General features: G+C 48.5%; 1 non-coding gene across 1 annotated transcript; it reads left to right on the forward strand.

Moving 5' to 3' along the window:
• The first annotated feature begins 7,461 nt into the window (after positions 1 to 7,461).
• LOC119454258 (uncharacterized) lies at positions 7,462 to 24,821 on the forward strand. The gene is made up of 3 exons (XR_007467208.1): positions 7,462 to 7,614; positions 9,252 to 9,409; positions 24,564 to 24,821. It is a non-coding gene; the product is annotated as an uncharacterized LOC119454258 (transcript).
• Positions 24,822 to 26,376: the final 1,555 nt, after the last annotated feature.

Raw genomic sequence — 26,376 nt, forward strand, 5'->3', positions numbered from 1 at the left:
TTGTGATAGCAAATTGGTGGAAACCTGTACGAAGTAATGATAGTAGTTTTATCGACCGTATAAACTTCTAAACATCGGCATACTAGCTAAATTAACAAGCATGGTGTCACGCGCGCACAAACAAATATGAACACGTCGCACTCGATGACTGCGGAAACTCGCCGTCAAAACGCTGGAGTGAAGAAACGCCGAACCAGCAGCGAGCGAATTGACCTTCGTGCCGCCTCTCTCATCAACGTGAACTACACGCAACAACACAGCGCGCGGCGGACTCTGTCCCCGTCGCAGATGGCTTTCAAGATACAGCGGCCCGGGAGGGCGCGATCGGCCGCCCGGAGTAGAACGCACCTCCCTCCTACTGCAGCCTTGCGCACGACGGAAAGCGGCGCGCTTCTTCACTGCTTTCTAGAGTTACTGTATATGCTCCCTACGGCAGCAGAGGTACGCATAGGTCCGCCATCTTGCCCGCCGACGCGTCCGTGTTAAGCAGAAAAGCCACTCCTCTCGAATGCAGGATACGGCGCGGCTGAGCTTCCGAGTGTGCTTGCCCCTTCATTCCGCGAAGGCCAGGTGGCGCGGCGGGCGGCAGCGCACAGAGGCTCGCGACGACCGTGGAGCGGCGGGCGGCAGTGCAGGCCATAGAAACTCTATGGTGCTGCCGTAGCCGTAAAGTTGGCTTTCTCTCAACAGGATGCTTTTTGTGCATGTGACCAGATTTGGCGAAAAGGGGCGCGAGCGGCGCGTTCAACCACCTGCGCAACTCTGCTCCCAAAGGGGAGCATATACAGTAACTCTACTGCTTTCCGCCGTTCCGTGCGCAAGTTTGAGCCGCGATCGCCGGCTCACCCTCCCACGCTTTCACTCGCACATACAGCATACGGCGCGCGGCGACGATTTTAACGCACTTGGACTTTATACGGAACCTCACGGCGACGGCAGAAATGCGCCTGAAGTGTTCATATAATTGATATCGCAATAATAATATGTCTAATAAACTCATAACTGACCGGTGGGTACCTGCTCTGACAGATGATCTAGCGCAACCAGATACAAAATATGAATGCTGGTCCTGATGCTTGTTTGTTTTTCTGTCAAACAAGTACAAACTGCTAAACTGTCAGTAATGGCCCGAAGACAAAGACCAATATACAGTGTAGATTGAGAGAAGCGCCTATGTCGGTGGCAGCCACGACTTTATGAAGAATGGCCACACTCCGGACCCGAAGGACGTCGACCACAGGAGATACGACGTATTAGCCGCCATGAGCAGGTAGCAACGCTGTCAAAATAACCTAGATGACTGGAGGCGATAAAGGAACATCCTGAAAAGAGCATAAGCGTGACGGAGTGGCGTCAAGAGTGTAAATGAGCAGAGGGAGTTCCAGCTCCAGTACGCCGGTACCACACTCAGTCAATGAGCGCGGAATGACTCTATAAAACGTCCAACCCAAAGATAACATCATGGGGCGCTGGTCGACGACAGTTCAGAGAACAGACGTAGGCCGGCGATGCTTACACAAGCAGCACAACAACCAAGAACAGCTGCTGTGCCGCTGACGGCTACACGAAAAACATGTACGGTGGCCTTTGTGAGGACCTTCTGCAACTGTTTACGTAAGTCAGAACCAAGAAGCTACAAAAATATTTTTAGCACTACACGCCTCGTAGCATTCAGGGACGCTGGCATCAAGAAGCACTACCAACGCCACCTAGGTGGCGTTCAACTCAGCACATCGGATAACCTAGATCGCGGAGGCTGCTGGAGGCGATGACGAAAGGAACATCCTGCTAGCGTGTGCAGCGTAGTGCAGCTTCCATAGAGCTCATGGTCATCGATAGTCGTGATGGAGGAGACGTGAGCGTGGGTGGCCTAAGGGCGCTTTAGTGACATTATATATCAATGTGCAATAAACATTACACTACTTCTGTGAAGACACGTTTCACTTTCGTGTCAAGAGTGAAAGTGTTTTATGCCGGGGTCCACCAAGACTTCAAATGTCACGGAAATACGTCATAGCAGAGGAAAAAGTTCCACAAACATGCAAAATTTGGAAATCGAACCCACGACCTCTCTCCGCGACGATAGATCGCCGAGCGTTTAACCCATTGCGCCACAAACGCCGGAGCTACACAGACGCGCCATCTAACAGGGAGTTCCAGCTCCAGGACGCCGGTACCACACTCAGTCAATGAGCGCGGAATGACTCTATAAAACGTCCAACCCAAGGATAACATCATGGGGCGCTGGTCGACGACAGTTCAGAGAACAGACGTAGGCCGGCGATGCTTACACAAGCAGCACAACAACCAAGAACAGCTGCTGTGCCGCTGACGGCTACACGAAAACATGTTACGGTGGCCTTTTGTGAGGACCTTCTGCAACTGTTACGTAAGTCAGAACCAAGAAGCTACAATAAAGATCAACCCATTTTTTAAACATCTTTGGCCCGAATTCGTACCTCATATGCTTGCTCCGGTGTCGACGAGCCCCTAGACTAGTCTCTGCTTACTTCAACGTTAGTTACACTTCTTTTCATAGACACAGAATGAAAATTTGGTGCACACAATTTGGAGTTCTCCGAAGGGATGCAGCTGAGAGCCGCAGCTCGCGAGGCTGCGGCGAACGGGACGATGGGTGACGTGTTTGAGGCGAACGAAATTGGTGTATGCGTGGAGATTGCGAGCGAATGTACCATGGGTTGCTAGCAGTAGAGTCGGCTGCGTGCTACTCAAAAGGGGGCTAAAAACGCAGGAAATTGCGGCTGTCAAAATAGCTCAGGTTGGTCGGCGTGTGAGGTGTTGAGGACCACGCGTTGGGAAAATACCGGGTGACATGCATAACACAACAGATGAAACAAAACGGCTGGTATTCCGCAGTTCTCTACTCATTCAGGTTGCGAATGCGGGGAGAGGATCGTCGACTTGAACAAAACAAACTAGAAGGATGTGTTGCCATGTAAGAATCCGTTTGGTCATTGACGTTAACATAACATGATCTATCAATAAGATAACTCCGCAAGGAATTTACAATTGACGAGTCAACACCAAAGTGCGTAAGCTTGATCATAATGAGTGAGTTGCTGACCACATCAAAAGCATTGCCTGAAGATCTCAGAAGAGACCACATCAAAAGCATTGCATGAAGCCGTGGCCTAGTGGTAGAGCGCCCGCGTCGGCTGCAGGAGGTGGAGACTTCGATTCCCACCGCCGCCGAGAACCCATTGGCTTGAAATCAGCACAAGTATCCCCGGCCTGGCGTTCGGTTTCGTTCAGGGGTTATACGCTTGGGAAAGGGGCCTGCGCCCTAAACTGCCGTCGAAATACTCGTGAGCTCAACAAAAGTGATTGTTGTTTGGGCTGCTTCCATGGCGTCCATTTCCCATGAGGCGGCCCAAATGCTTCTATTGAGATGGCGACGCCTTCGGGTTGGAGACAAACACCCCTTTCCAAGCGTTGAGGTCTCATAATGGCCGACCACCAGGCCGGGAGAGCGCTTGTGCCTATTTTACCGGTAGGTACCCGGCGGCAGCACTTGCTTCCCACAGCCGCGGTGGATGCTCTTCAACAAGGGTGTCTGTGGTTGGACAAGAGGTGCCCAGAAAGACATTCGTGAAATCTCTATTGTGCCCCCTTTCAAGAAACCCACACTGCCGCCGGTGGGTTACTGGCGGCACCGGGATTTGAACTTGGTACCTCCCGCATACGAGGCGGATGTTCTACCGCTGGGCCACCGCTGCGGTATGAGGCAGTGATACACTGAAGCGTATAACCGCCGAAACTCGATGAACACCTCGCCCGGTGTGCATCGTCTTCAATGGGGGCAATGATGCGCTACTGTGGACGATTTGTGAAAGAGGATCACGAAGCTACAATATACAAGGCGTCATTTTCAGTGGGGAACTTGTAGACGTTCTTGGCAACTGCTCTGAGAAGGTGCCCGCGCTTATTTATTCTTTCATACGAGGGTTTATAGACTTGCACAATTTCAGGATTTTCGCTCGCGCTGTTTAAACTTGTAATGTGCCATTATGGATCTATTTTATTTTGCACCAGAAAAGGCTGACCTTGCGGGTAATTTTAGGGAAACTGATCCCCGGTTATCGTAATATACCTTACTCTGTACAATTTACCGCGGTAGCGCGGTGGACATGGCGTTGCCCTTCTGTGCTGGAAGTCGTGGGTTCGATCCCGGCCGCTGCGGCCGCTTTCTGGTGGGGGCGTGATGCGAAAACCCACTTGTACTTAGAAATTGGTTAACCTTGAGGCGCCAGGTGAACAAAATTATTCCCACGTTCCACAGTGTGGCGTGCCTTATAATCCGATCGTGGTTAACGCAAGTAAAATGCCAGAAATTATTATTTTTACTCCATACTATTTTTAGTGCTTGTGAGAAGAACTCTCGAATTAAAAAAAATTGCCAATCTCAACGAAACAGCTTTCTGTGAGGTGGCATTTTTATGCACGAACGCTACGCGGTATTTCAGAAAACCATGGTCGATTCCTTTCATAAAGCAGATTTTTCGATCTCAGACATATTTTTTTTAATAGTCATGGGACAAGCCAGTAAGTCCTTATTTGAACACACCGTCATACGTGAAACGGTCGTCAAAAATGATACCGCAGTACTTATAGAGCAGTACTTACATAAACTATCTAAAAAATTAGACGAAGCACGTAACTGACACACTAATACAACGCGCAAGACAAAGCACGTAACTGAATCGTCACCGAGTCAAATCAGCGCGTACAGCGCGTCGTAATTGCAGCCTCCGCGATCAACTTCAGAAACATTTTCAGAGCTAATTGCGGAGGCCACGCTCCGCTGTGCTGAGTACGGTGAACGCCACCTAGGTGGCGTTGGTAGTGCTTCTTGATGCCAGCGTCCCTTCGAATGCTGGCATCGAGGCGTCGTAGTGCTGAGACCACCGAAGCGTTCACTGTCGGTGCGCGTTAGTGTCATAATAGACAGTTTTAGCAGAGCGTTGCTTACGCTCCGCTCCGCTAACATTTCACGCACACCGTTGGTTGCAGGAACTGCGTTGATTTGGCTTGTTTGACAAGCGCGTCTCCCAGAGACGCCAGCCACGCGCGCTCAGCGTGGCTGTAAAACGACAAATCAACCAGTAGACGCAGCCTAACGCTCCGCTCAAATAGCTTCGTAGCGGACCGTGGGCAGCGCTCTTCGTTCCGCTGCCGATATAAGCGTTGTGCGCACGCGCATTAGCGTTCCCGCTTGCGTTCCGCTGAGCGGCTCTGCGCGAATCGTTAGGACACGACGGTCTGAGCGGAGCGGGCCGTGAACGCTCTGCTAAAACTGTCTAATGCAGTACTTCTCTTTTCTGCTCGTAGGCGGCGGCACCGCCCCGAGCAAGAGCGCGGGTACACGGAGGAGTGTTAGATATATAAGGCGCGTCTGTGTAGCTCTCTGCAAATGCGTTTGTGGCGCAATGGGTTAAACGCTCGGCGATCTATCGTCGCGGACCGAGAGGTCGTGGGTTCCATTTCCAATTTTGCATGTTTGTGGAACTTTTTCTTCTGGTTCTTTCTTTGTATTATGTTCTATGACGTATTTCCGTGACGGAAATACGTCAGTGAAGTCTTGGTGGACCCCGGCATAAAACACTTTCGTGTTAAAATGTGAAGCAATTGTAGGTAGCATACCCGTTCCACAACCATGGGGCCCACAGTGAGCTAGAATATTCAAACTTCCGCCTTGAAGCTGCTAATATCGTGGAGCCCTATTTCTGGCTAATAACATGGTCGAGCCGAGTAATGGCGAAAAGCCAATATCTCAAGACGCCTGAATCGAACCAGTCAGCTCACGTCCGTTTTATCAACGTTTTTCATCTAGTCCCTTTTCCATGAACGATTGCGATACTATCAGCCTCTGACCCTTTCAGACATTGACAGCTTCCCACGTGAGATTCTCCGGCTTGATGAGATAGGGTACCTGTGCATACGGTAGCAACTAAAACAATCTCGTGATTCTCCTAGATAACTCTAGAAGCGTAAGTTCATCGCTTGCGGTCTTCTCCGCCAAGTTCCGTGATGATTACTAAGTTTAGCCATCCAGCAACAGCACATTTCTACAGGTTGACGTCGAGCATCTCTAGTAGAATTAGAGAAATATAGCTATAATTGACCGCAAACCTCCACCAAGAAATGTTACAAGCCATAATAAAAAAGAAGACAGCGCACCTTTAAAAGCGTACCCTGAAAGAACGATCCTGAACAGTTCCTCATTACATTTACCAATGCGATTTATAATTCTTCTGAAATTCTCTTGTATTGTGGTTGGTAACTGAGTACCGGAAGCCATTCAGCAAAAGTAGCAGGAGAAGTGACCGAGAATACAGGTACTAACTACCATGATGGACTACCATGATGGACTTGGCAGCCGTACTGGTAGCACCTATGGGTGGATACAAAAGCATTACAAAAACGGAACGTGATGGAAAATGTTTAAGTAGCAAGAATCTTACAATGTGTGCTCTTAACTACAGTGAATGCTCTGCAGATTCTTGAAAGAAAGTAATAAATTATGCACACATGCATGTGCAAGCAAGCACCAACTTGTTTGTCGGGGCAATTCAGTGTAATAAGAAACATGCGGAACAGCTAGCTGGGTGCGGCCCGTAAAGAAAGTTACGTTCCGTGCGCAAGATATAACTTCGCGCGTTCACCCAGTGTTCCTAAAGCCTCCTGCTGTTACGAATTATCAACAGTGATCGAAGAGGGAAACCACGAAACGTTTAATTGTCACGGTGTGCACGCGTAGCGCCGGTTTGTGCCGTCGCACATATCGGACTAACACAAATTGCCTCAACTACGACCGAGTGCCGCTCCGTATTGAACTCGACCACCAATCTTCCCACTTTTGCGTAATGTGTGGGCGACCACTGCAACGGAAATGTCGCACGCGAATTCAGCTCAAAGGAAGGCGCCGTATAAGATGCACGCATTTCGCGACGCGATCGACATTGCTGCGACCTCGCCATGTACATTTGCGTTCACGACCGCCATTAGAGGCGAGAACCACGTATGCCAACGAAACCCAACATGTGCCATGCAACCGTATTATGGCAGAGATAAAATGTGGAGGGTTGTACAATGAATCCTTGCTGTGTAAGGCCGAAACTTGTCGCACATTCATGTGCGTTGTCGCATGTGTAGACTGGGCCCGCTATTGTTCAGCTGCATTCCTCTCACGCGTGCTCCCCCTACGTGACCTAATCGACCACAGTGCGGGAGAGATGAACGCCGGCTGTTTCGGAACAACTGTTTGACAGCACCTGCTTCGTGGAAACCGCCACGCACTGCCGGCAATGACATAATATATTTGTATAAAACCTCTCTAGAGCCCGCAGAGGCAGACATTGGCGGCAGCTTTTTGCTCTTCTACCGTGCTAGGGGAAACTAGCAGGTTCAGCTGAAAATTTAAGCGTGTATAAAAATCTGAACGGCCTTGACAACGACTCCGCATGGTGTCTCAGTAGTTGTTCCGTTGCCTTCTGTACCTTCGCTGTCGTCTGAATTGTGCTGTAGCCAAGGGAATCTGAAGAGGACATCGCCGTAATAGGAGAGGAAACACAGAGCATCGCCTTATTACGGACTGTAAGTGATTTTCAACCGTTCTTCATGTCCGCGAAGTGCACCTCAGCAGAGCCCCTGAAGGCGCTGGCATGCTGGCCTCGCGTGGAGCGGGAGCAAAGCTCGGTGTGTTCTCTCGATCTGGCGAAAGATTAGGCCACGTTGTGCATGCTACTCGAAGACATTTCGCGCTATGTTATTGCACATTATGGTGATAGATGGCAGGCAAAATTCTCAGCCAGTTCACAGTAGAAAGCATGAAGTTCTTTTCCAGGCTGTAGTGCTCATCCGCAGTAAGCATTCCGTTTCTCTTTTTCCGGCCAAAGAAAGTCTAACGAAGCGACCAACATTTCTTTAACGCAGTGTTTGAAGTCACAAGAACGGTTGAAAAACTCCTTTTATAGATCACATCTCCTAACCGTAACAATCTGAATTATCACTGCTACGTGGCAATCGCCACACGGAATTTTCGCAGATTACGGGAAAAAGAGGAAGTAATTTGCTTTTAAAAGGGCAATGAATGGGGGGGGGGGGGGGGGGGTGGAGATGAATGTTTGCGGAGACATTTTGCACGTATGCAGTAGATAGCTCCGTCACGTGTTCGCCCTGCCGCAACCTCTCAAGTACACAAGAATCTATGTCGTTTATACTTCGCTATGGTAGCCGTGGGAACGTGTCTTCTTTTATTACAGTCGGGTGTTTGTCTCGTTGAATTACAGTGATGTATGTCATCCCGTGTTGCTACAGTAAGTTTTTAGCCTCATCACAAATTTTTTAGCAACATGCAGTTTCAGTGCACTAGGTCTGCAATAGAAGATTAGCAGTCTCTCACTGCGATATTATGCAAAGACGTGCTTGTGGAGTGACTATCTGGAAGCAACACGACTTAACTTGACCAGACCGGAGAACAGCTCGAGTCACGTTGAATGCGTAATAGTATACCTGATTTTTTTACCTTCTTAAAACATTGAAGGTTCGTGTGCCAGACGCACCATGCTAAATGTAAAGGTAGTTTACTTGAGGAAACATATTTGCTTAAAAATAGGTTGTTGAGTTATCTACTTTCAACCATAAATAATAACCCTTTTAAGTAATTACTTTTAGGTATATATTGTATTTCATAAATAGAAGCCGGTGATTCCACCCAGCGCGTCCGCTTGGAACCAATTTTAAAACAAGCAAAAATGATCGAATAGCCACTGTGAAACCTGCGGCGAAATGCACTGTTCGGCGAATTTTTTAGCGAAACGCGTTTTTACGCAGCCCGATACGAATGCAACAGGAACAACAAGACATTTTGTCGCAGATTGTGCCAACGAATTCCAGGAAACTAGTGTCAGCTACAGAATTTTTTTACGTAACTCATCGTTTGTAAATTGGGCAGAAGCAATTTCTTAATCGTAATCTGTGCGCCACATTAATTCGCTTCAAATTTTTTCCTCAAAGTTCCATGATGAGACAATTGGCGCGTTTCGCTTTGTAGCGCAAGTCACTTCTGCGAGCAGTCGAGCTCAAGGATTGGTATTTTCATATGTCTCGCAAGCGACGCATAAAACATTTTTTGAAGATTAAGATCCGATGTTTAGGAGGAGGAGTTTCCACAACGAAAGCGATGCCGCAAAATCCACGCAGCAATATAGTTCTTTTGTCTTGGATCGCAGTACAATTCATCCAAGAAAAAGTGTCTGAGAAGCACAAGGCGTGGCGAATGACTTCTACCAAGAGCCTCGACGTGGGTGATTTTGCCGTGTTCGGCATCCTCACTGTTCTCGGATACGTGGTCGGCCTGTACTTCTCTGTGTCTCGGCGCAGCCTCCAGGTAGGTTCCACGCTGAAAATTGTTGCTCAAGCACTAGCACGTCGTAAATTGGCGTGTATGTACATATTGGCGCCAAGGCAAGCGTTGTTACGAATATGATAACCACTGATCTAGAACTGTATCTGGCTTCAATTGAAGGTTCTCTATTGTATGTGAGGGTGTCCTTCGCACAGTCGGAGCGCAAGAAATATCTTTGCAGCATACAATCACTGGATGAAATTTGTTGGGCCGTCTAAAAAAAAAAACACTGCCCAAGCACACCGTACAGATGGTTAACCAGCGCAGCTGAAACGTGCGGCCGCGGGGTTTAGCAGTGGGTTAATCCCGACACTATTGAAGCGTTTCTCAATTATTGGTTACATGTTTGTGTTTCTAGTGGAACGCAAGCGCCAATGGCTGCCTGATGCCGCTAACCACGACGTCGAGCTAACTCGAGATATCGAACGCATGCAACAACGGCGAGCCGAGGAGGCGGCGTTACGGGCAGAGCAGCGTCAACGTGGCAATGGCGGGGACGCGTTCGCCGGGGCCAACTCCCGCTTTCGGTGGGAATTTCTCGAGCGGCAATTGGTGCGCGTGCTTGGGTACGACGCAGAGAACGACGTCACTAACGGCGCTTCCAATGGCGCGCGAGCTTTGGTGCGACGTAGAGAACGACGTAACTGACGGCGCAGCCAATGGAGACCGTTATCGAAACATGTGGCGAACGGTCTTTCATTTCGCCTAGCCATATACAGCTTTCGCTGTAAAATCTTCAACAGACTCGACTCTAGTGGACATTTACGCAATGCCAAGCGTGCTTGGTCTGGCATAAAAGGGCTATTATGAATCCTATAAGTGTTCTGCAGTGAACGGTTCCTGCTCTTGCGATGTGTGCATTTTTTAGGTTGGTCTCATTGCGTAACCCAGTGGCCCATACCCGGTAGCTGCGGGTATATGCACCTCTAGATATACGCAGGCCCCTAGAAAAGGGAAGCTTACTCAAGGAAAACACTCAATCGCTGCATGCACTTACACACTAAATTATTTCAACTTGCGACGGTGTATCTGATAGAAACGCTTGGCGCAAATTAAGCACTGCAAAACGCAGGATTCCGAAAGGTGCGACAAAACGTGCTGCATGGGGGCGTTCTACTCCAGGAGCTGCTGCGTGCGGTGCGGCTGCCCGGGCCTATCTTAACAGCAATCTGCGACGGGGACAGAGTCCGCCGTGCGCTGCGTTTTATCCGTTTAGTTCGCGTTGAAGCGAGATGAAGCACAAAGGTCAATTCGCTCGCATTATGCCGCCGAGCTTCCTCACTCCAGCGTTCTGACAGAGAGTTTCCAAAGTGAGATGTGTTAATGTTTGATAGAACGCACGACACCATGCTTGTTAAATTAGTTAATATGTAAATGTTTACAAATTTATACGGCCGATAAAACTACTGTTCTTACTTCGTATAGCTGTCTACTAATTTGCTATCGCAATCGGGGCTTAGCCTTTCAGGTGAAACTGCGACTTTTTTTGCAACATAAACATGACTACGAGCGATCTTTGCAAGCCTCCTTCGAATCTATCCTCTGTCAACGTACACTTTCATAAAGCAGACAAGACGGCTTGTGAAATGATAAAATGTTTATTTTGCCCCCTATAAATGCTCGTTCTGGGCTTTTGGCGCTTTCACACAGAGTTGTGGCGCCAGGTAAGGAGCAGTGGTTCCCGCGTGAAGCTCAACCGGACGGCATCAGCTAAAAAAGCTAAATTACAAGCATGTGTCATTTTGGTATTTAGAAGTTATAGGAAAATTGCGTGTAAATGCGAAATCTGCGAAAGTGGTCAATGGGCGACATTACAAACAGAGGATTTCACCGACGATTACGATATTCCCTAATGCGAATTTTGAGCGCAGCTGCTTAGGTGTTTTCCCGCAGGGGCGTCTGCGTAAGCAGGCGTTTGGTGTGTTGCGACACCACGGACCCGAGCACACGAGGGTTGGACCCTCCCGCGTGTAGCCGTGCGCGGCTTAGCCGTGTCTGGGGAAAGGGGGATCCTGGGGGTTGAGCCGATGCTGGGTGTTTGGACCTTTAAGGCCCCCCGGCGGAGGCAACACACCTCTTTGGCCTCTGCTTCACATAGACGGCACCTCCAGACTGACCCACCTGGAGGAAATCGGCAGTCGCCTTTTCCTGTCCCCCTCTTCAATCTTTTGTCTTTCTCTCTCACTTTCCCAACTGTCCTGTCTTCTTGTCACTTCTTCTCACTTCCGAATTTCTGGGCGGCAAGGGTTAACCTGGTGTACTTATCCAACCTTGGGTATTTTATATTAGGTTATAGCGGCGATGCATGGCTGGCGTCTGCAAGTATTCTAACTTTGTAGCGTCCCCTTGTTGGGCTCGGTGGTGGGTGGCTACCATCGCCGCCGAATTTTCCATTTTACATGGCAAATGCTTTTCCCGCACTACCTGATCGCTCCCTGAAAAGGGGGCGCACCGATGAAACGTTCAACTTCCGCATGAAACCAATAGAAACATTTCCCAAGTACCATGTGATACACAGCCAAAATGAAACAAAGACTGTCCGTACGATATCCCCATTTGTGGTCGCAAAATCTCTTACAGAAGCAATCGGCTCAGGTTACAAAGTAACCAAGATGGGAAGTGGAGACCTTCTTCTAGAAGTCCGTGACAATCTCCAGTACAACAAGCTGTCAAAACTCGTGGCGTTTGGGGACATTCCTGTCTCCGTGGGCCCACACAGGTCAATGAACACTGTGCGCGGCGTCATCTCTGATGACGACCTGCTTGAACTTAGTGAAAGTGAGTTGTTGGAAGGATGGCAAGAACAAAACGTGGTTAAAGTCCAAAGAATCAAGATAAGGCGTGACAATAAGGAAATCCCAACCAAACATGTTATCATTACCTTTGGTACAAGCAACCTCCCTGAGTCAATTGAAACCGGATACTGTAAACTGCGTGTACGACCGTACATCCCAAATCCGCGCCGATGCTTCAAGTGTCAGCGTTTTGGGCATGGGTCGCAAAGTTGCCGAGGGCGATCTACCTGTGCAAAATGTGCATCCAAAGACCATTCCTCAGAAGTGTGCACTTCCACAAACCACTGTGCCAACTGTGACGGAGACCACCCCGCCTACTCACGAACATGTCCGACATGGAAGAAAGAAAAAGACATAATAGAACTCAAAGTGAAACTAAACATCTCCTTCCCAGAAGCGCGCAGGCGTTTTTCTGCCTTTAATCAGTCTAATCCGTCCTACTCTGATGCGGTGCGCCGGGGGGCAGCGCCACATCTTTCGGCGGCCGCCCGAGTCACACGGAGTGTGACGGCGGTCATGCCATCAGCCCCCCCGGCTGGAGCAGCCAGCGCTGTTCAGCCCCCTGCCAACGAGGGCCAGCAGACCCGCGGGCCTGCTGGACCCAGGGCCACTGCCCGTGCAGTTCGGCCTGAAACCCCCGCGAACGTCCCCGCTGAGCGGGCACTATCCATCGCCTCAGACGAGGTGATGGACACAAGCAGACCACCGGCGTCTCAGACGCCCAAAGAACGGTGCAGCTCCCTGGAGCGCACCGGGAAGAAAGGAAAACCACGCATCACGGGGCCTGGAAAGGTCTCGTGAACTAACTTCCATTATTCTGTACACACATCACTAACTTCTTTTCCATTATGGATACACAAGTATTACAATGGAACGTGAGAGGACTTCTACGTAATCTTGACGATGTTAAAGAACTCCTCCGCAAATTCAGTCCAAAGGTGATGTGTGTACAAGAAACACACCTAAAATTAACACAGACGAACTTCTTAAGGCAATATGTCACTTTCCGCAAAGACCGCGACGACGCTCTCGCCTCGTCAGGGGGTGTGGCCGTAATGGTCGATCAAGGCGTTGCATGTCAGCACTTAAACCTCCGAACGTCCCTTGAGGCAGTTGCTGTCCGAGCAGTGTTGTTTGGTAAACTAGTTACAATTAGCTCCATCTACATTCCCCCTTCCTATCAGCTTTCCAGAACAGAATTTCAGAGCTTCATCGATGAACTTCCCCCGCCATACATAGTCGTAGGTGATCTTAATGCTCATAGCCCCCTGTGGGGCGACTCTCGTTGCGATGCGCGAGGGCGCCTTATAGAAAATTTTCTGTTTTCCTCAGGTGAATCTTTATTAAACAAGAAAGAACCTACATACTACAGCATTACACACAACACATACTCGTCCATAGACTTAAGCATAGTGTCGAGCACACTAATGCCATACCTGGAGTGGTCCGTCCTCAAGAACCCCTATGGAAGCGACCACTTCCCAATTATGTTGAACTCAACGAAACGAGATGGATGCTTGCCACGATCACCTCGATGGAGCGTAGACTCGGCCAACTGGGAACTGTTCCGAGAGCTGACACACCTAAGCCGTGATGACATTGTTGCTCTTAACGTAGACGACGCCGTAACATATCTAACAGGTTTTATTATTGATGCTGCTACGAAATGTATTACACAAACTAACGGACTGACTAAGAAGCGCCGCATTCCTTGGTGGAACGAAGAATGTCGTAAAGCGCGGAAAAATCAAAACAAAGCATGGGGATTGCTTCGCGATTCTCCTACTGCCGAAAACCTTATTAATTTTAAACAGGTTAAATCGCAAGGCAGAAGGACACGTCGACGTGCAAAGAGAGAGAGTTGGGAGAGGTACATTTCTGGTATAAACTCTTACACAGATGAGGCAAAAGTATGGAATAGGGTTAATAAATTAAAGGGCCGTGAGACGAACCCGCCGCCCTTAGTGAATATCCAAGGAGATTGCCTGGAGGATCAGGCAGATTGTCTGGGCGAATACTTTGAATATGTCTCCAGTGCATCTCACTACACACAAACATTCCTTAGGTTCAAAGAGCGCGCAGAGCGACAGCCCCTCGATCGGAAATGTGCCCGAAATGAACATTACAACTGCCCGTTCAGTTTAGCTGAACTTACAGCTTCTCTTGCTTGTTGCAACGGTTCGGCACCAGGTGCTGACCGTATCATGTATGAAATGATCAAGCACCTACACCCTGAAACACAAAAGACACTCCTCTCTCTTTTTAATGTCATGTGGGCTGCTGGGTACATTCCATCCTCTTGGAAAGAAGCTATAGTAATCCCCATACTTAAACAGGGCAAGGACCCGTCCTTACCTAGTAGCTACAGACCCATTGCTTTGACAAGCTGTCTGTGCAAGCTCTTCGAAAAGATGATTAACCGGCGCCTAATCTGTGTCCTAGAAAGCAACGGAATACTAGATCCTTACCAATGTGGCTTCCGAGAAGGTAGGTCGACTACAGACCACCTTGTCCGCATCGAGGCAATCATAAGGGATGCCTTTATACACAAACAGTTTTTTCTCTCAGTATTTCTTGATTTAGAGAAAGCGTATGACACCACATGGCGCTTCGGTATTATCCGAGACCTTTCCGCTATGGGTGTCCGCGGCAACATGTTGAGTACAATCCAAAGTTACCTTTCTAACCGTACCTTTCGTGTAAGGGTGGGCCAGGCGTTGTCTAGGTCTTTCACCCAGGAAACTGGTGTCCCGCAAGGCGGTGTGCTTAGCTGTACACTGTTTATTGTGAAAATGAACTCTCTACGCACGGCTATTCCACGAACGATGTTCTACTCTGTATATGTAGATGATGTCCAGATTGGTTTTAAATCGTGCAACTTTGCTGTCTGCGAACGACATGTCCAGCATGGCTTAAATAAAGTGGCTAAATGGGCTGATGAAAACGGTTTTAGGTTGAGCCCACAGAAAAGCACATGCGTCCTTTTCACTAATAAGAGAGGAATAGTACCAGACCCTGCTATTGAGCTGTCTGGTACCACACTACCTGTAAGCAAAGAGCACAAGTTTCTCGGCATCATATTGGACTCAAAACTCACATTCGTTCCGCACATCAAATATTTGAAGGCTAAGTGCCTGAAAACAATGAACTTATTGAAGCTGCTGTCGCATACAACATGGGGCAGTGACAGGAAATGCATTTTGAACTTGTACAGGTGCCTTGTCGGCTCACGACTTGACTACGGGGCGATAGTTTATCAGTCTGCTGCACCCAGCGCTTTAAAAATGTTGGATCCTGTTCACCATTTAGGAATCCGCCTCGCGACTGGGGCCTTCAGGACAAGCCCCGTACAAAGCCTTTATGTGGAAGCAAACGTCTGGTCGCTCCACCTTCAGAGGACTTATGCCAGCTTTACATATTTCCTTAAAATAAATTCAAACCGTACACATCCTACCTATTTTACCATAAACGATACCACATGTGCCACACTATTTAATAATCGACCAACAGCGAAGCAGCCCTTCTCGCTACGCGTGAGAAAGCTCAGTGAAGAAATGGGTGCTGCACTACTTGAACATTGCCTAATGCCTCCAGCGAAGCTGCTACCGCCGTGGCAGTGGCAGCTGGTTGAATGTGACACATCGTTTATTGAAGTCACAAAACACGCGCCAGATGCACACATTCAAATGCACTTTTTAGAACTAAAGTCAAAATACTCTTGCCCTGAATTTTACACAGACGCATCAAAGTCACAGGCTGGCGTTTCCTATGCGGCAGTCGGTCCGTCCTTCTCGGAATCCGATGTACTTTATCCCCACACAAGCATCTTTACGGCAGAGGCCTATGCAGTACTATCGGCGGTGAAACACATTGATAGATTGAAACTCCAAAAGGCTGTAATATTTACCGACTCTTTAAGCGTTGTTAAAGCGTTAATGATGCCGCAAAAACATAAACACCCTGTAATTATCAACCTCTACTCACTGATCTGCTCTGTTTATGCGTCTAAACAACAAATCATAATATGCTGGGTGCCTGGGCATAGAGACATCGAGGGTAATGTTCTGGCTGACCAAATGGCCACATCAATAACATCGCACGCTATTAATCCTACCGCTGCTGTCCCTGTAACAGATTTGAAACCTTTCTTGCGGAAGAAACTGCGAAGCCATTGGCAATGCTTGTGGGATGCGCAAACAAATAATAAGCTTCACTTGATTAAGCCACAGTTAGGTTTCTGGCCCTCTGCATCAAAAACACGGCGAACTGATGTCCTATTCTGTCGCCTCAGAATAGGACACACATATGGTACCCACAATTTTCTATTGAATGGTAATGATCCTCCAACCTGTGGTAGATGTGGCGAGAGGCTCACCGTTCTTCACGTCCTCCTGGAGTGTAGGGAAGCCGAGAGAGAGAGGAAGAAACATTTTCCTCTGGCATACCGCTGTTCTATCCCTCTTCATCCTGCTATGTTTCTTGGCAAAGAACCGCTTTTCATTACCAAAGCAGTCCTCGCTTTTTTTAATGATGTTGTCTTGCATGTTATCAGCCCAAGAAATACGTAGCGCATCCTCTCTCAAGAGGATGCCACTGTAATAATAGCTCAGTATAGCACATGCCTCCAGGCCCTTACATCTCAAGGGCTCTGTTAAGGCATTAGTGTTTTTGAAACTTTTAGCCTCCGACATATTTTAGTATATCATCAATCTTTCACAATCCATCCCTCGTATCCATAGCACACTTCATTAGTCATTGCCATATTCTTAGTACCTATAGATTTTACGCATTTTACAGCGACTATTTTAGGCCTCTTTACAGCCATGCCGCATCTGTTTTATCCACACCTTCTAATTCACCATTCATGTACCACTGACAAGTCATTATCATCGCCTTGGCGCTCTTTGGCCACATCTGGCCCTTGCGCCAAAAAACTCCAACAAAAGAAAAAAGAAGATGCTTAGGTGTTTTGAAACCGCGGTATATTTTGGCAAAGAGTGTGATTATCAACGACAGGGTGCTGGCGGCGGCGGCGCTGAGCCTCTGCTCACACAGCTCCTTTAGCAGCAGCGGCAGACGAAGCATTTCCCGCAGCTGCGTCGCTCATTGTTCAGAAAGAACAGGCTGAGACTATTTTGAATTAATATTATAACGTCACGTGGTAGCGACAGTGAAGAAGGACACTGTGTCGAAGCTGTGAGTTACAAATTGAACTCCTTATTTTGCGAACTTGTGCATAGCAAAACAAGCAACACTCAAGCACAACGATAGCGGCGAGCAGAGTCGGCGATCGCCGGAAATCTGATCTCGGCTTTTATGCATGACTCGGCGAAGGTTCCAGCCTAATCGCTGGTGCCCACGTGGCTTCCAGAAAGTACTACACAATTCGCGTCGCGCATACAATAAGATTACAAAAAGATTTTGTGAGAACAACCAACGGAAGCAACTATCGATAACAATCGAGGAACTTCTGATACATGAAGGCGCGTCGTGCGTCGAAGGACAACGTTTAACATTTGTTAGCCGGTGAAAAGCAGTGACCGAACAAAGATAAAGAAGTCAACAGACGACGCGCGGTACTCTGGCGCCATCTCGTAGCGATTGTCGCAGAAGACGTCTTGCGCGATACTACGCTTTTCTTCTCACACTTTCACCATAACCTCCTCCTCGCGCTCTCTTCGCTGTCGCCGCCTTTCATTCCCCGCTGCGCTCTGCGTCGCTCTTTCATTCTTCGCTGTTGTGTTCATACGCTCGGTTACACCGACGGTCGCCGCCGGAACGGCCACCTAAGAGCTGCGCTCTGAAAACTGGCTTGAATTCGTCACGAATGCTTCGCAGTTACAATGCGCCCGACGTCGGCAGGCCTCTACTCCACGCGAAAGTATATATACTTGCGTAAGACACATTATTATTGCGAAGCATTCCGAGTGATTTAAACCCGGTTTTCTGTAATGGGTATCTGGCATGTATCTGGCCGTTTTCGTGGGCTGATTCCGAAGGTAGTGCAGTCTAAAAATGTACCCTGGAGCCACTGGTTACGTACCATTCGGTCTGTTGGGATCTACAATAAACCACTTTGCCGTCAACTTGGTTATGTGCCACTGAGGCCGCGGGGTATGCTAGCCTGGAGACGCTGTGTATGAGCCGCTTTTCAATGAACCTTTTGGACGCCAACTTCGGTCAGTGGGTATTACAACAGCAACAAAGAACATCTACGTATCCCATGTACGTATTGCTAATCATTACGTAGATGTCAGGTGCAGTTGGCTCTGCCGATATTTTTGTAACGCATTGTACAGAATGCGGTATGCTTTTAAAATCATGCTATTGCTGTTGCTGCTGCAAATAATTTATTGGCAAGGAGTACCAGTAGTGTACGAATAACCAAGGAAAAGCTACATTTATTGATGAAATGCACGCTGCTGCGCTCCCACTAGAGCACACGTACTTATTTATTCCACCAATGCTAGCGGTCGCTTTTGAACGTATATGTATTTATTTAAAAAAACGATAAAAAGGACGGTTCGGTCTCGGATCTGCGAATAAACGGCGGTGAAAGGCTTAAGCAAATAGGAATGTATCAACTTGCGACAATACCGTTGTCTTCGACCTCATCGCTCAGCCAACAGAACTTTTTTTTTGATGCAGCTCACAATGTGCTGATTTAGGGAAGAAGCGAAAAACCAGCAAACCGTGTGCCAGTGTCGTCGTGGAACCTGCAGCTGGCAGCCGCTGTTTACGGGGAAATCTTACCAGTTCGTAACCCTAACTGCGCGTTCTTTCGCGGGAAAATAAGCTATAACTGGGCTCACTTGTTGATCTGTCTGAATCTAGCGCCCTTTGCGCAGGCTCACGTTTTCCGTTCTTTATATGAACGTTAAGTGTATTGGGCCATGTACGGATGCGCAAGTACGCTTTGTCACTTTAGTTTAGCGCTATTCTTTACATTTGGTTCATGCTTTTCATTGAAGTGTTCACGTCGAACGTAGCCCGGTTTTTCCTGCCATATGCCTGACCATTTTTGGAACGTAGCTACAGTTACCACATGACTAAATGGGACCCGACGTAACAGTGAAACAAGTGTGGAATCATCGCATCACGCTTCCGCTATCGGCTTCCGTCTGGTCGTTTTCGCGATGCAGCTTATCAAACGTCCAGATAGTACCCAAGAAATGCAGGGAAACACTGTGCATCTCGACGCATCTTCCCTTGGCTCCCCGCAAAAGCGCACCGGGGTTCCTCGACAAGTGCCGATTGCTAACGTTGAAGTTATTCATAGGCGTATACCAATCTATGTGTGCTTGACGCTAGACGCCCTATAGGCGCGTGTGGGAGACGTTAGCGCTCTTTATAGGCTCCGTACAGTCGAGTTTGCGGCTGCTCTGGCGCCATCTGGCGCAGCGACGCAACAGTGTTGGGAAGTGGGCGCCGCAGCTCGGCCGGCTCGATGAGTATTCGTTCCCGCGCGCTTCATTTCGTCTCGGCCACGGTTGAAGCCGTTTTGCTTTGTTCACCAGCCTCCTTTTTTTTTATACGTCTTGCGACGGTGCAATGGCATGCGCTTCATCGGCAAGCGTCGGAGGTGAAAAAAAAAAAAAAAAAAAAAGGCAAGTGGAACCGGCGATACTGCTGCGTAAAGGGCTGTCACAACCACGAAGGCCAGCCCGGGATAAAGTTGTACAGGTTTCCTGGCAAATCTTATGAGGTCGAACGGCGAAAGAAATGAATCGCAGCTGTGAGGAGAGTAAAGTAAGTCAGCTTCTTTGATATTTGTGAGAAGGTTTTGTTCTGTAAAGCGTGCTACACATGCGCGTTTCACAGCTCGTTGTGCGATGCCAGCGGCCATGGCCAGATGCTGAACATTTAAAAGAAATTTGTCACGACTTTGCTGATTTGGCGACTGCTTGCCGTTGTCTTAGCATTCGGTATGATCAGCATAGCACTGGCATGTGCGATGAGCAATATTTTATGCCAAGGAAGCCTATTTTGTGCTGGCGAGCACTAATTCAACGATCCTCGTTTCGGCCGCTGGCGCTTGAGAGGCGCGGTTTCACATGGTGCGATTTTTCTTGTGATAAACACTTGCGATGTATCATTGTAAAAGCAAAGCGCGTATGCAAGGAAAGGAATTCGTAAGCGAAATCGTATCTTGTGAGAGGGGCCTAATGAGCCTCGATCATTGTACATGATGAAAAACGAACATTCGCGTCATGTAAATTAAGATCGCCTAGTTAATAAATCTCGTTTATCAGCGCAGCAGGTGGCTCCGACTGGGTCACAAACGAGTCAACGAGGACAGCACGGTCACTGCCACACGATCCAACAATCCGAATCGTTTAGCTCACTCGACATGACTGTGCTGACGACAGCCTACGAGTGAGCGTGTAGCTGCACGCGGTCCAGATCGAGCTGTATGACAATCTAAAGTAACAGTGTCACAGGGGCATTAAATGATAGGCCGCGGCGTACAACGCGCCGGAGCGAAATGAAGCATGTATTGCCAACAGTGATCGAGGCGTCGATTAAAACTCGGGTCAACTACAACGTTTTCAGGGTGCCAGTTTAGTGACTTCAATTTTAGTATAACAGTAAGCTTTACTCACGTGAAGGATGACGTCGTTTACTTACTTTCCCTGTTGCGAACGGCAGTTCGCGTGAACGTCCACGCCGTCCACTTCTTTCACACAAGCAACATGCGAAGCAGCGTAGAGCTTGTCTCCGCTGGTTAACGCTGCACCGTGAAAGTAATCGTCTATTCCTTTAATAGGCCTGAACCCCGCAAAAACTATTTTTGCCATCACAGAGGGCCACGCTTGTACTTTCACGTACACACACGCACAAAAAAAAAAAAGAAAGAAGGCGGATCGCGGATATACGTGCGGCTTTCGGAGGCGTGTATACGTAGTTCCGAAATCTCGCGGTCTTCCCCCCTTCCCAGTTTCGCGCCGCCCGCCACATGCGACGCTGAGCATCGCGCCACCGCTGCTGCGCAGCAGCGCCGCCTGTTCACTGTACGGAGCCTATAAGCGACCGCCTCGCTACTTCCCGCTTCATGTGCGCCCCCGGAGCTGCGCAGAGTCTCCATGTCGCTCTACAGGGTCATTTTTCACCAACATTCCTCGCCCCAAGAAGCTTCTCACCCTAACCAAGCTCGAGGCATGTAAGCGCAATCGCGCCGTCACCGCTCGTCGCCATTATGCGGCTCACACGCTTGAGGCCTGCGCTGCCTATTGGAACGAAAATGAATCGCCGAACGCTGCAGAGAAATGAAATCAATTACATTATTTACCCAACGGACATCGAATAAGTTGATGTTAAAGTAATGTACATATATACCATATTGTAACCGATTGTACATAATTATCTGAAACAGTTCAATGAATTTGCAACGTTTGATCTTTAACAAGCACTGCACGTCATCCTTGCTGCACATACCACCAGTTCGCAAACACATTACAACTGCAATAGTCGTATCGTACCGGAAAATTACCACGATCCTTAAGAACCCTTCTTCTAACCAAACAACTAGGCTTCGCGTGGCGTCACGCTCAACTTGGGCTGCGGCTTGCGTAATTTCTTTCTCCTGATATACATACAAACAGTACGACTGGAAAGTCAGGGCAAAGCTCTATGTGCGTTTAACGGAGATGTACACATTTCAGGACAAAAAAGGTCAGACGAGAAGAATAGAAGGGCATGCACGTGTTTTAACTCCAGTCTGTATGTCAATTTTTGCGCTCAATACCAAACAACCGTAAACAGGCGAGGAAGGCATCGAAATGTGTTATTATATACATGTATCTAACTAAGGATATCCAGACACATGTTCAATATGTTTACTGCAAAGCATTTTCTAGCCGTATGTAGACGACGTTTAGCAGATTTCTTAGGGATATGTAGATCTAAAACCCATCTTCAAAAGGCATATTCTGCCCGTGACTGGCAACATGTATTCTAGAATTAAACAAATATATGTTTTGTGGATGTCTTGGAGTCATTGTACCTCATTTTGGATGGTGAACGACGCCTATAAAATACCTTGTGTTCAGTGGGATAGACTGTCTTTGCCTCGACTATAGCGTTCGCAGACATTTATTCTCCCATACCGCATCTGAAAGATCCCGCCACGTTTACGTCACAAGCCCCGCCTCCTTTATAAAGCGAAGCTTTATGTGGCTAGGTGAAACGAAAAAGCGTCTGTTAGTCGCCTGTCCACCGAAAACTATCACCATCAGCATTGGCCCGAGCGCCTTCGTCTTCTTCCGCTGCTGGCTCGTTGGCGCCCCTCGGGTTGCGCTCGTGTTCGTGCTCGGCACGAGCTCGTGCCACTGCTCCCGCGTTTGTCGTCTTCTTCCGCAGCTGTCTGCGTTGCCGCTCATCACTCTAGCGTAGAATTTCGCTTCTCTTCTGTCGTCGTAATGGGGAGGCCGCGTTTACTGGGGGTAGGAGCCATTCACTGTCTTACGTAACGAACAGATTTAATTTTGAGTAGAACTTAGAGGGCCTCTTCCCAGATTCTCCCTCTGCAAAAATTTTGGATAGCTAATTTGCTGCAGCATAATATGACTCCCGCTTTCGTACCCGCACAAGCGAGTGCTACTGCAACCTCATCGGCTGTACAGGCGTCCCTCGTGCACGTGGAGCACGCTATCTTAACGCACCCGTCGCCATCTACCACCGTCGATACTGCAGCCCCGTCTCTGCCGCAAGCGGCGTCCACGTACGCTACTTTATGCGCCAGTGTGTTTTTAAGTTAATTTACTAGAGCCATTAGCCCTGTGAGATCTTCTCTCTTTGTTGTAGATAGGATGCACATATTTAGGTATGGGGGCAATTCGGAAGCGTTTACGCTCGTCCAACGGAATGTCCTTTTTGCCAGTCGGGGCACCCCTGTCACATTAAACCCTCCTAGTAGGGACATACATTTTATTTGGGTTCCGGCCCATGAAGAAGTCCCAGGTAACAAAGCCGCTCACAAGCTTCGCCCGAGCACTCTACCGCCGGGCCACTCTAGAGCAGCCAGTTCCAGGGATCAAAGATATCATCACGTACAGGGAAATTGTAGATCATTACAAAGCCGAAAGAAGAATCTTTCCGCCTCCGCATCGGTCTCTTTCTCTAGAGGAGCCTCGCATTTGGCGGCGCCTCCAGGGAAACAATTATACATCACCATATTGGATCTACATAACTCAGACGAGGGACTATATAACGACGCTCTCTGCAAAATTTGTAAGGAGAAAGGTGCGTTAGACCATGTAATATGGAAGTGTGCTGGCTCTCCAGGGGCCAAGGAAAACATTGACAGTAGAGAAGCCTGGGAGGCCTTGCTCCCGAGCGAGGCTAATGACGACCAGAGTCGAGCAATCCGCCTGGCCGTTGAGGCCGTGAAGACTCACCGTCCTCAACGCGCGGGGACTGCTTCGTCCAACCCCCCCCCCCCCTACCTACCTACGTGTAGATTATTAATACACCTACCTGGGGTGCCCGCCTCTTAAAGTTTTCAATCAATCAATCAATTAATTTTGAAACAATTTAATTTCGAAGAATCGCAAGCGGCAATGGCGGGCGAATGCAATGCAATGGTGGGCAATGGCGGGCGGGTGGCGGGCGAACCACGCCACTGAGCAAGCTCGAGACATCGAACGCAAGTGACAACGGCGGACTGCGGGCGTCAGTGGCGTCGTTCTATCCGTCGCAGCCGAACGTGTGTACGAACTGATTAAGAAACACAAAAGCGTAATCAATAATTGAGAAATACTTTAATGAACCGTCAGGATTAACCGAGTGATAAACACCGGGGCCCCACGTTTCAGCTTCGCTGGTTAACCATCTGTACGGAGTGCTTAGGGGGGGGGGGGGGGTGATATTTTTTTGTACTTCCGGCTGCCAGCGCAATTCCATCCCACGCTGTATGATTGCATTACTGAAGTCGCGTACCATAATCGGTGACACTGCAGGCAGTTCGCCTGACGTAGGCGCGTTTGCGCGTGCGCCCTTTGACTATCCAGCACGAAGCACGAATCCCTCCAGAGGAAGTGCGAGCGGAATTTTTGAACTTCATGTGTTATCACACCGTGCATCGGTTCAACACTTTGCCGACACGATCATCAGCACATTATCTAAGCGCCGCGTATTTCTGTGTTGCACTTTAAAAACCTCTCACGGGCCTTTTCATATCAGCATTTGGCAGTTTACGGTTTGTGCGACGCGAAATCCCGCTAGAAAAGGTTAGGCATACTCACATTACTCATGCTTTATCATGCCTTATACAAGCGCCAAGAACGTAGCAACAAAACGCTCGTACCTAACCGCTCGTAACTAAACGGTCATTGATGAACTAGGTGGCGCACATCGAAGGCGGTGGTCATGCCAGCGCCGAAGTGGATGCTTTCCTTGGTGGCCGCAGCCTTCCGGCGTCCGCTCTGGCCGTCTCACTGGTGGCGTCTGTGGTGACCGGCGTAAACGTCGTGAGCTTCGTGGGCCACTTATACGCGCATGGTTTTCACCTGCTATGGACCATGGCCGCGATACCGGTGGCAATGGTTGTAACGTCCACCACACTGGTACCGCTGCTTTACGATATGCGGGCGGCGTCTGTGTTTCAGGTGAGCGCATGAAAAAAACTTACCCGCCAAACTGGCGCCCCCACAAGTTTCAGATATACTCTAAAAGAGTTCTTACATAGAGGGTAAGACGGGGAAAACTTATTGAGGCAATGCAGACAGGTTGGCCTGATTTCTGCTACTTAGGGTTGCTCTAGCCTGCTACTATGCTCAGAGGGAAGGGGAAGAGGAGCAAGAGAGGTGTATAAGGAGTGATGTTGAGGATCAGCAGAAGGGTGCGAGTTCGTGTTCAAGGGTATCGTTCACAGCCTTGAATCTAGGTCTGTGTTAATTCAAAGTTCTCTTTTATATGACCTACTCAGATCGATCTGGTATAAAATTCGCAATGGTATCTGTCGCGTCGAAAGGAGCAGTGATGATGTACTTAAATTTAGAGTAAGATCCTCTAAACTAGAGTGGCTGTATCGGTCCATCTCTCTGCTCGTCTTTCTGTCTATCCGTACTTTCCGTTACTTTCTTGTTCTCAGCCGCTGCTATCAGAGGAACTGCGACGTCATTATTGTGACATCGTTCGCACGCCACCTGTTTAATATAAGGTTCACCCTCAGTATATGGCAAAATAAAAGGCTTGGACCCTCCTGTAGCTGCGGCAACGTGCAGTTTAGTGACAGGCACGTTTATCACTGAGTTATCCTTGAACTTTCGCCCCTAGCAGATTGTGTGAGATATATTGTGCGTCGTGAAGACGCTTATAGTGACGACTCATGTGAAGGCATTTCGGAGGCCACGCCAGGCACCTACTGTAATTGACGAAAGAATGCTACTTAGCATCGCAACCTCATTAGCCAGTATTTCCACATATCTCCATGATTTATGCGTCGGCTTTTTCAGGTTCTCATGGTTCAAAATGGTGATAAAGAGGGTAGTTGGTGGCTGTTTATACTTTCTTCTCGCGTACGTATGAAAAGACGGAGGGAGGACAACACATGGACAGACTAATGGTGCTCAAACTTCCAACTGCTTGGTTAGTGTCATTCCCGTATATTGTATATACCTTCATGAGTTCTCCCTTTTCGCTTCTGTTATTTCATAGATCGTTTTCAAACTGGTCCTTACCCTTTATATGTACGTGAGCTGACACTAGCACACCAATTGCCAAATTGCGCACAGCTTGTTTGTCCGTCTTTTCCCGTCTGCATGTTCTCGTACACAACGCAAGAACAAAGTATGGCCTCATGTTTCAGTTATGCTGAGTTTGCTGCGTGCTATTTATAACATCTGGCTAACCAAAGGCGGCGGCAGAACAAGTCCATCGTGGGGAAAGGGCAGAAGAGCGCATGCAAAAGGTTTTTATTGGGCCGACTTCCCGTACACTTTGCTACTTCGACCCGCTTTCTTGCGCGTTCTTGAAACGGCACGAGAATCGCCCTGGGTGCCAGACAGAGCAATAAATCTGGTGCAAGACAGAGCAATAGATCCAAACAAATTATTGCTAGAACATTGTGCATGCGCCAATGGCGGAAACTGCTTGATATGCACATATGTCTCCTAAAACTGCACGTGGCACCCATATCTTTACAGCAGTGCCGCG

Source organism: Dermacentor silvarum, chromosome 5, assembly GCF_013339745.2.
Source record: "Dermacentor silvarum isolate Dsil-2018 chromosome 5, BIME_Dsil_1.4, whole genome shotgun sequence".
Taxonomy (NCBI): domain Eukaryota; kingdom Metazoa; phylum Arthropoda; class Arachnida; order Ixodida; family Ixodidae; genus Dermacentor; species Dermacentor silvarum.